At 38.1% G+C, this 10,165-nt stretch overlaps 1 long non-coding RNA gene across 4 annotated transcripts in view; it reads left to right on the top strand.

The window, feature by feature from the left end:
• The first annotated feature begins 1,606 nt into the window (after positions 1–1,606).
• The window catches only part of LOC135299227 (uncharacterized), a 95,718-nt gene continuing 87,159 nt past the window's right edge, over positions 1,607–10,165 (top strand). For all 4 annotated transcript variants that reach the window (XR_010361254.1, XR_010361253.1, XR_010361257.1 and 1 more), the window contains exons 1-4: positions 1,607–2,972; positions 3,055–3,292; positions 3,867–4,011; positions 5,197–5,286. This is a non-coding gene — a long non-coding RNA (uncharacterized LOC135299227). The remainder of the gene's footprint in view (positions 2,973–3,054; positions 3,293–3,866; positions 4,012–5,196; positions 5,287–10,165) is intronic.

Here is a 10,165-nt window from a genome sequence, read left to right on the forward strand (position 1 = left end):
AAAACTTGCAAATTTGCTTGCACTGGTTTTATTTATCCTGTATATTTTTGCCATATGTAGTGAAAAATGGCAGCCAGAGGACATTTTTGGTCTTGGGTAAGAAAAAGATTTGAAGAAATAATTAAGCTGCCTGCAGATGAGACAAATTCAGAGTCAAAGCTAAGCATTCAGTACAGAAAATGAAAACAGAGAAAAGGAGGTGGGATATTTTCCACTGGGAATAAAAAATGGGGAAAAAAAAAAAGGAGAAAAAGGATGAAACAGTTGGGAATAAATATCTCTGAGGGGCTTAAAGGGCATAAGAAATAAAGGCTGGAGCTTGTATGAGGAATATATAAGAATGCACTTCATTAGTTGATTAGTGTCATTATTTCTTCAAATCTAAATGGATAATATTCCATTCCACAGAGGGTTTCATACAGGTTTTTATTTTGAGATGCTAAATTTATGCCATTCCCTTTAGACTAAACTTTAATTTCACTTTTAAATTGGTTTATGATGCATAAATATCTAGTCAGTGACTCCAGATAACTAATACAGTAACACGCCTTAATCTGTCACTTTCCAGCTCTTCAGTTTGGAGCTCTGTCATCAGTCATTTAGTACTGTGCTCTGCTAACCACTATTTTCCTTTTGTTATGTTCTTTACCCTTGACTTGACTGACATTGATTCATCTGAGGAAGATGATGTGAGCAAGGAAAATGTAACTATCTCAAAAAACGCTTATACACTTATTACTGCACTGGGTGGTTGGCCTCATAGATGAAGCACCTGAGATACTGTCTAAAATAATTGAATAAATGAAGAAATTAATTATTTTAAAAAGGGAAAGAAATGTATGTGATGCCACAAGACTTGGCTTTCAAAATTTATTCCTGCTCTCATCTGAAATTCAAATGATAAGCTATGTATGGGTCACAGAGCCCTTCAAGATCATGCTATACAAATGGCATGGAAAAATTATTATATTTTATTATTTTCTGACTTGATAAATGTAAAAAGACCAGGAATGTTCCTGTTCAAAAATATTTCCTCCTATGTTTATGAAATAAAATTGGCTCCCTCTGCTGGCAGACATAACTTAATTTTAACCTCTGAAGATTTTAGACAACGGCGCTCAAAATGAACTCCGAACGACAAACGGTGCAATGCTAGAAGGGCTGTGTTGCACACAGTGCATATGTATAGGTAGAAATGCACACACTTTTTTGTCTTTTTTATCCTTCCAAGCTGTTCTGCCTGAGGAATGACTGACTGCTCCTTTCCCCTGCTGTGCATTGTCTGCGCCCTGCTGCGCTCCTGGCACGGCACAGGACCATGGGCAGGAGCATTAGTGCCGGGAAGGGTCCCTGCGGGAGCAGCCGGCGCTCCGCCGAGGGCGTGCCTGGGGAAGAGGCGAACCGGCCCAAACACCAACCTCGGCGGGCTCCGGCCCCACCGCTCCGCCCAGGGCCAGGCGGGACAGCCTTTATTCCAGCACAGGCGCTGCTCCGCCGCTGTTCCTGCCCGCGGGGCTGCGGTGGCCCGGCGCCCGCCCGCAGGGTGGCGGGGAAGGCCGGGCAGGGAGGGCGCGGGAGGCCCGGCCGCCCTCAGCGGTGCCGCGGCCTCTGCGTGCGGCCCGCTTGGCCTCAGAGCGTGCTGCATTAAAGCTAAAGATCTGGCGGGATTTGTTGGTGAAAGAACAAGTTCAAACGCAGCCTTTTAATTTAACGTTCAAATTAAAAAATCTGTGATATAATGACAGACTCTGCAGAGCGCTTGCCGGACCAGGACTTCTCTGGCTGCCAAGGCAGGCACAGGGAAGAAATCTCTCAAGGGAACGCTGGTGGAAAAGTCCCAGGAATATAATTGCTTGACTAGTTCAGTGGTGGGAGATGTTGAAGAAATTTGGGCATGTTAATATTCAGTCGTGGAACCTGTCATTCAGTGCTGATGCTGAAAGTTTACACGTGTTTATAGCATGGGAGGATCGTAGTTCTGCAGACTGACAGACACTGATAATTGTCCATTAGAGCATCATTTTGGTGGGTAGTTGCAATCGCGTAGGTAAGAGAGTCAGGGTGGGGTCATGACTCTCAGTCCTTCAGAATGGTAATTCTCAAGGTTTTCAGGGTCCCTGAACACTTCTAACCTGCTTTTGCATAGATACAAAGTTAGTGAAACCACTTCACACCTGTTGAGTTGAAGAGTTTAGTGTCTGGAATTAGGCCAGCAGCATTACACAACACCAACAAATATAAATCTTATATTTAGCTACTTACCAACTGAGAAATAATTTATTTTTGTTTTTAATTTTTGTGGCGTCACAAGGAGAAAAACAAATTTTGGTTTATTTATGCAATCCATAATTAATACATCATAAAATCTGTCACTGAAATTTGTCCCTTGCATACAGTTTTGGAGAATTTTATGGATCCTATTCTAAGATTAGTGACAAAGTTGTCTCCAGACATGTTTCTTCAGTGCTTTTCTGTTCACTAGAATTAGAACCTTTTACTGGGAATTGCTGATGGAGAAATTTGCCCTTAAATTTTCAGGAATGGCTTTTAACAGTTACTGGTCTTAATCTTTGAGTCAGGGATTTCAGCTTGTCTGTAAGCTATGCTAGCAAATCAAATAGGATTTTTTTTTTGTTCTATATTGGGCTGTTTTGTCAAAAGTAACTGACAAAATGTTTGTTAAGTTCTAAAAAACCTTACTGTACCATGGAAGGTCTGGGGGACAGCAGAAAGCATTTTTTCCAAGGAATGCAAGAGCAAGAAGGATGAACTAGTCATGCAAGAATAATTAATCTTTTGAATTGAATAAATGTGAAATTAATTTATCAGTTCCTGATACAAGCCCTCTAAATTGTGGAAATTTCTCAGAATATTGCATCTTCTTTGTTAATGAGGATACAAACATTGAGAACAGTGAGTTCTGCCACTATACGTGGCACAAATTGATGTACACATCAAGTTAGCATTACCAGGTTGATATTTGTAAACTGATAGTATACCACAGGATTAACTCTCTCAGCCAGGGAGAGAGTTCATCCTGTGGTATACTATCAGTTTACAAATCAAATAAGGGTTCTAAGTAATAAAATTATAGATCTACCCTGGAAGAGAACATTTACTTGGAAATTTCTTCATGGTATTTTGCTGGCTGTTTGTGCCATCATGGGGTTTGTGTGCAGTGGAGACTGTTCTTAGCTTATCTGTGCTGTGATCTTCCTGGATTCCTGAAAAGTCAGTAAGACCAGGAGGGATGACAAGAAAAGCCTTCTGGAGTTGTCAGCTTCTATTTGCTGTAAGTAAACAAGATGGGCTCTTTGGAAATACAACAGCTTCCTAAATAAAGTGTTTAGTCCCAAATTTGAGACAAACAGGGAATGGGTATGGAGGTCTCGACCTGAAAACATAATGGAAGTCTTGGCTTGAAAACAATAGGATCGTTGCCAAATTCAGATGTACATCTTTATCTGAAACAAGACCAGTACATTGCTTTGTTTAGAAATAAACAACATTGTGCACTTCATTTTCTATAAACACATCCAGATATTGACCCATGAGAGACTGTCGATACTTCTCCAAGAAAATCAATGAAAAATAATTAATATTCTTTTTGGATTTCTTACGAAGTGCAGGAAAATTGTCCAGTGCAGAAAGACATTCCAGGAAGTTAAAGACTGCATCAAAATCAGAGAAAACAACAGTGGGATTGTTACTTAATTGTCTGAAAATGAAGAATTGGTTTATCCAGTTTTAGTTTTCTTCTGTTTTATCAGCCAGTGATGTTTTTTGTAGCTGTCCTTCTCTCATGAGCTCTTTCCCATAATATCATAGTTATCTGTTATTAACATAAAGATTCATCTAATTTGCAGGTCCATTACAACATGCTTCTTATTGAAAACCACCCAAAAATATTTACAAGAGATGTGGAGGGAAAAGAAACTGAAAACCAAGAATGGGAGTAGATGAAAAACAGTAGAGCAACACTGTGCATCAGGAAATTGCCAGAAATTTCTAGTAAGTGAACAAAATTCAGGAAGTATTGACAAGTAAAACGAGGAAAAGCAGTAAGGATTCTGAAATACATGATTTGTTTAGTGGCATGCAGTTATCTGAGTAAAGACAGGGTAATTAGTGATGAGATTGTATTACTAATTTTGAGGAATAATATGATGCCTGGATGAAAAACCCAACCCCCTAAAAGCCCATTTCCAAAGGGTATCAAAGTTATATAGCAGATTTAAAGTGTAAAGAATTTTTGAAAGATTTTCAGGCTGTTGAGCAAGCTTGGAAGAGATTATACACACTGTACTTCTACCTCAGATTTTAAAGGTGAACAGAGAGTGAAAAATGGAGGAAAAGTTGAGAAGAATAAGCCTAAAGTTCACTTCAAAGATGATCTTCTGGAATTTCCTAGACTTCATAAATTAAGTTTGTCAGTAATTTATTAGAAAAAAGGGAGGAAAAAAAATCTCGAATGTGCAGGAGCAAATCAAAGTAAAAATTATAGTGGGAATGTGATAAAAGGCCTGTAAGGAAGAGTAAAGAAATAATTGTAGTCAGCAGTTGGTATGGATGAGAGCAAAAAACACCATAACAAGGCCAGCTAACAGGGGCAGTAAAGCCTCTGAAGAGATGATGTCCAGCACCTGTGTGAATGAAGAGTATTTTGAGAGTAACTTCCAAGGACTCCCATTTGCTTTTGTCTCTTCTGACTTGGGACATGCAGGCTCTTCAGAGCTCTTGCCAGACCAGGACTTCTCTGGCTACCACAGCAGGAACAGGGAAGAAATCTCTGCAGAGCCCTGGTGGCACAGTCCCAGGCTTTGTGTGCAAGTGGTGGAGATTCCCTGTGTGCCCCAGAAGATGTTGTGACATCAGTTTCTGAATGGGACCACAAAGATGCTATTGTGCTCATGTGGTAACCAGAGTGGCCCTCTCATCTCATTCCCCACTGCTTGCCTTAAGAGCTGTGGGCAGCTGACTGGATCACTTTTAGGCTGGAATTGCTGAAGCAGATTAGTATGCAACCTAACATTAAAGGTTTTGGTGAAAAAAAAAAGTTATGGAAAGAAAGTTAGTAATTGCTCATTTACTTAGGAGAAAATAATTTCTGCTTTGTTGGTTAATGAATTGGATGTGGAGGTAAAACCTAATCTTGAAAAGATGACAAAGTAAATGACTTTTTTTTTTCTTTTTTAGAAGACGAGGCATCAGGAAGAATATATAAACTGTAGAAAAAATTCCAGTAAATGAGAAAGTTCAGTTTCAAAATGTCTTTTTGGGGGCGGGGTAAGTCTACGAGTTATAGCTTTATGTTACTTTTTAAAAGATAGTAATTTTAAGATGGGAGAGACATTCTCTGAAGATGAAGGTGAATTGTTTTTTCTCAAAGATATGAGGAGAATTTCCTTCCTTCCTTCCTTCCTTCCTTCCTTCCTTCCTTCCTTCCTTCCTTCCTTCCTTCCTTCCTTCCTTCCTTCCTTCCTTCCTTCCTTCCTTCCTTCCTTCCTTCCTTCCTTCCTTCCTTCCTTCCTTCCTTCCTTCCTTCCTTCCTTCCTTCCTTCCTTCCTTCCTTCCTTCCTTCCTTCCTTCCTTCCTTCCGCAGGTAGGATTAGAGGCTATTGTTTTAATAAAATCAGAACTGGTATATTCTTAAAAACTGCTGAATACATTCTGAACCCTTAAAATACTGATTTATTTTGCAAAATGCTTCAATTTCATCTAATGTAAAGCTTTAGGAAAATGTCTGGCATTGCTCTTTCAACATGAGGGTTCAAGAAGTGCCAAGGATGACTCCTATTTTCCTTAACTGGTGTTTGACATTGACTGTCTGCTCCCTAAAGAAAGCTTTCCCAGAAGAAGTCAGCAACAGTTATTTGCTGACTGGTTTTAATCAAAAAAGGAAAAAGAAAGAAAAGAAGAGGGACATATTCAGAAGCAGTCCATTGTTCTCATAACTTACAGTATCAGATGGCAATCTGTCCTGAGAGTGCATAACTCGGGTCTTTATAGCCTCATGAATCTTCTTAAAGAAATACAGCCTAAATATGAACAGCTAATGACATTTCTCTGTGTCCCTCATTATGATAGAAATGTTAGAATCAGCTACAGGCACAGCTGCCACTTGTTGATTATTGAGATGATCAGTAGACTTGTTCCACCAACCTTTGAACAGGTGCAAGCTTGACAGGTTTATTGAAACATGATAGGAGTGAACATACAAGTATGTGAGGCATTGGGATCTGACCGGGTGATCATAGAGACAAAATCTGTTAAATACTTGGAAATGTCAGTTTGATTCTCTAGCTTGAGAGGCAGTGTATGAGTCAGAGCTGTTGATGGAAATTGACCTCTCCAGCAATGTCTGAAGTATCAAGGGCCAAGTAATTTAAGGGATACATTCAAAACAGGATTCTGGTATCACCACTGTTGGAAAACTTGTCCACTTTCAAATAAGAATGTGTATGAGTGTAAATATTCATACTGTTCTACTCTGCTAATTATTTTGTATCCATGTATCCAGCATCCTCTGTTATTGGTAAATTAAATATAAAATTAGACACAACATTTTTGTCTGACCTTGGAATTTTGGGAAAAAAAAGATTGTCCTACTTTTCTGTATTATATCTTGTATTGTGTTGAGAACGTGAATTTGAGCCCTTTCAGCATTCAGGAGGAGGCTTTGTTTCCATGAAATTTAATTGCCATGAAAAGCCTTTTGGCAAATAGCAGAGAGATCTAGTGCAACACTAGGTTCTGAATGCCTCAAAGGTTTTGCCTTTTTTTCCTTACATGCCACAGTAGACCCATGATTGATTTGACAGCTTGGATTTGCCCAGATGTTACCAGTGTAAAGGACATTTTACTCAGTCCTTACCTCTGCCTAGAGCAGGACAATAACTGCTGCAATTTTTGCTAACAGACATCAAAATCCCCATCTGTGTTTAGGCATGTTTTTCAAAGAAAAATATCACGGGGTCATTAAAACTTAATACTTAATAAGGGAACTTACCTTGTTGGCATTTCTGTGGACCTGAAAGGAAAAACAGCACTATGTGTCAGTGTGTAATTTCTGAAACATTACACTTTCATACTTTGTCAAAGGTGAGAGTAGCTCTGGATTCAGAAAGGCCAGTTGTTAATAAGCAGTGAAGAGCAAGTATGTAGGGAAGGCCATTACCGGAGCTGGGTGGTGCATAGAGAAGGATTTCATAACAAGCCTGAATGGAAACAGTTAGATGAACAATGAGTCAGAGAAGTACATGTTTTTAGAATTATACTCCAATATTAGAATCGAGGAATCTTGTTCCTGAGATTGTGTAGCCATACATTAACTTATACCCAAGCAGAAGTTTAAAGAACTAGTCCTGTTAATGCAATGCAGGATCCTTATCTGGCTTCTCCTTTTTTCCAATTCATTTTTACTTAGGGAACAGAGAAATTGTTATGAGCCACCCAGTAATTGGATCAGCTGATAAAAGATCTTGCTGGTTTCTTGGTGTATGACTAGTTCTCACGCTCTGTGTGTTCTTTCTTTGTACTGAGTGATTACCTGTGCATTTTTCTTACTCTGCAATTCTTAAAGCTTCTTTATTTCAACTTCAGTCCACTAACCTTTTGTGAAAAAATGTTTATAAGTCATCATGCCATTTTTGCTTCCATACTGTAACTACCTTGTCTGATTAGTCTGAATTTTAAATTGTGGGCTACCAATTATTTTTAATTCTCAGTACAGTGGCTGATAGAGTTGGACCATTTCTGCTTCTGAATGATCGTGGAATATGTGCTTTCCTTGTGGGATGAAGTAAGGTAAACAGTGGAAGAATTTAATTTTGAAACAAGTAGAGTTTTCCTATGTCCTACTTGTGTGTAGTTTTGAGCTGCCTTGCTGAAAGAGGTGCAAGAGATCTGGAGTGAACAGAAGCTCTCTGTAAACATGACATGATTTGGAATATAGGGATATTCTTGCAGTGAAATGAAAATGAAATTGAAGGAATTTGCAACAGTAGAACAGCAGAAAGGAATACAATTCTTGGAAGATACTAGAAAGCCAGAATAAAAATGTCTTAGTTAAGTGTCTCATATTTGGCAGTTTTATTCCACTCACAACTTTCTTGAATGTGCAAGATATGGGAGTAAAAATGTTAGAAGTCCAAATTGCACAAAGTGAAAGAGTGGTGAGAATTATTTGTGACACTGCCAATTATAATAGAGAAATTTCATTCAGAAACATGATTATAAATAGCATTAATTTATTAATAATGCATTGAATGACTTCTACACAAATGGAATAGTCAATATATGAAAAGGATATTTTGTCTGTAAGTAGAGTGAAAGAGTGATTGTCATTTGTTCAATCATAGATTCTCTTTAGGATTTACTCTTCCTCACAGAAAACTATCTGTTCCTGTGCTTCCTGTGCACAGCCTGTGAGCACCTCATAATTACCCTGCAAAGCTGGTGCTGGGAAACTCAGATTCCTTTCTCATTGCAAATGGATATTTCTGTGCTTTGTGCCAGGAGCATAAAGTGTTGCTACTGACACCCTACAGGTTTTGCATAAAATCAGAACATTGCTCTTTGTTGTAATGCAGAAACTTGGTTCTGGCCTAAATGTGTAGAGACAATTGGCTGCATGTATTATTTTGTTGTTTGTCTCCTTTTTTTTTTTTTTAATTGCCATTGAACATATTATTCCAGTCATATTTCTTTGGATATATGGTCTAATTAATATTTAACTTTTTATAAACTCCTGTTTTTACAGGATAATTAACAACTTCTCAAATCAAGAATATACTATTTTTTAAAAATAATTATATAGAGAATGAGTCATCTATATAAATCTGTTTTTGAACAGTAAAAGAAAAGAAAAAATTGTAAAAACCTCGCAAGAGATTTTTCCTCTCAGAATCCTGTTGGTATTTAGGGAATATTTTGTTTTCTGAATAAAAGTAATAATCCTTAACTATTCTACAGCTTCTGGGTTTTGTGATTTGTCACTATGACACAGCTGTAATTTTGTCTGCCCTGTATAAACCAGTATTTCCTTAAAGGTTTACTTTGGACAGCTGTCCTCTTGTGTGCCAAAGAGAGCATTTTTTTTTCAAAGTAATATAATATACAATCTTTCAAGAGTCTCCTAAAAGCTTTACTGGTCTTTGGATCTTGCTCTGATGTGCAGAGAGGGAGGATTAGGTAGAGTGCATGTAACTACAAACACTCACTGAGAATGCCAAAACAAACGTGCTTTACCATATATAGAAATAAAATCCTTTGTGAATTCATTGTGTAGATAACATTTTTTATTCAACATATGCTGTAGAGGCAAAGATTTTAGTTGATGGCACTGACCATAAAATGAAGACTTCCATTTTATTTCAAAACTTCGTGCACTTAGAAAAAGATAAGCATAATCTGCTTGTGGAGATTTCTTGTTAACAGTTTCAAAGAAGCTATCTGAATAGCTTGCTTGGATGACAGGAGCAAAATAGAAAAACAGAAATGCATAAATCTGCAGAGTATGCCTGCCCTCAGAGTGAAAATTTTCTGGATACATGCCAGCAAACATGCTTTATTTCCCATCATTTCATTTATAAATGTATGAACCCACTAGGAAGATAATGGTCTTGTCCTTGTGAAAAAGACCCTTAAATGGAATTTAAATCAAGTACATGTCTTTTACAAGCAAGTCAGATTTCTACCCAGCTGCAGAGTTATGCTCTTTGATATGGTTTATAGAAATTTGAAGCAGAAATCTTGATCAAACAGCTCTGAGATTTGAAACATCTGAAATCAAGTCCAATTTCTGAGACTGGATGAGCAGTCAGTAATTTAATTTCTATTAAGAATCCTTTCCCCTATGAAACTTGCAATCAATTCTTAAAACTAGGCATGTTTTAAAAGGCAGTGAGATGCAGTAGGAGCAGATCAGTTGATATTGAGGCATCTGTCTTAACACATGTTTCAGGCATGGTCTATTCAGCTGCAGTTTGATTCTATGGATTGAGTTCCCTTTAGTGATTGGTTTGCATTAGCAGTGCTCCCAAAGCACAACTTCTGCTTGAATTTCATCCTGAAAGAAACCACTTTGTGCACTCTGAAGTTGTGTGATGTGAACCAAAATGCAGTCAGTGGGAACAGTGGAGGGCTCATATTCAATAGCCCACTT

The sequence above is a fragment of the Passer domesticus genome, chromosome 4, assembly GCF_036417665.1.
Source record: "Passer domesticus isolate bPasDom1 chromosome 4, bPasDom1.hap1, whole genome shotgun sequence".
Taxonomy (NCBI): domain Eukaryota; kingdom Metazoa; phylum Chordata; class Aves; order Passeriformes; family Passeridae; genus Passer; species Passer domesticus.